The sequence below is a fragment of the Limulus polyphemus genome, unplaced genomic scaffold (genome assembly GCF_000517525.1).
Source record: "Limulus polyphemus unplaced genomic scaffold, Limulus_polyphemus-2.1.2 Scaffold10426, whole genome shotgun sequence".
NCBI lineage: Eukaryota > Metazoa > Arthropoda > Merostomata > Xiphosura > Limulidae > Limulus > Limulus polyphemus.
This window is the reverse complement of record NW_013676036.1, coordinates 11,404-12,127: the sequence shown is the minus strand read 5'-3', so window position 1 is coordinate 12,127 and position 724 is coordinate 11,404.

The following is a 724-nucleotide window of genomic DNA, read 5'->3' as shown; positions in this document are numbered from 1 at the left end:
TACATGTGGTAAAAACATGTGACCATCTCGGTACTGATCTAGATGTGGTAAAAACATGTGACCATCTCGGTACTGATCTAGATGTGGTATATTTACATGTGACCATCTTGGTACTGATCTAGAGGTAGTATATTTACATGTGGTATACATGTGACCATCTCGGTACTGATCTAGAGGTGGTAATATTTACATGTGGTATACGTGTGACCATCTCGGTACTGAATCTAGAGGTAGTATATTTACATGTGGTATACATGTGACCATCTTGGTACTGATCTAGAGGTAGTATATTTACATGTGGTATACGTGTGACCATCTTGGTACTGATCTAGAGGTAGTATATTTACATGTGGTATGCATGTGACCATCTTGGTACTGATCTAGAGGTAGTATATTTACATGTGGTATACGTGTGACCATCTTGGTACTGATCTAGAGGTAGTATATTTACATGTGGTATACGTGTGACCATCTTGGTACTGATTTAGACGTGGCATATTTACATGTGGTATACGTGTGACCATCTTGGTACTGATATAGAGGTGGTATATTTACATGTGACCATCTTGGTACTGATCTAGAGGTGGTATATTCACATGTGGTATGCATGTGACAATCTTGGTACTGATTTAGACGTGGTATATTTACATGTGGTATACGTGTGACCATCTTGGTACTGATCTAGAGGTGGTATATTTACATGTGACCATCTTGGTACTGATTT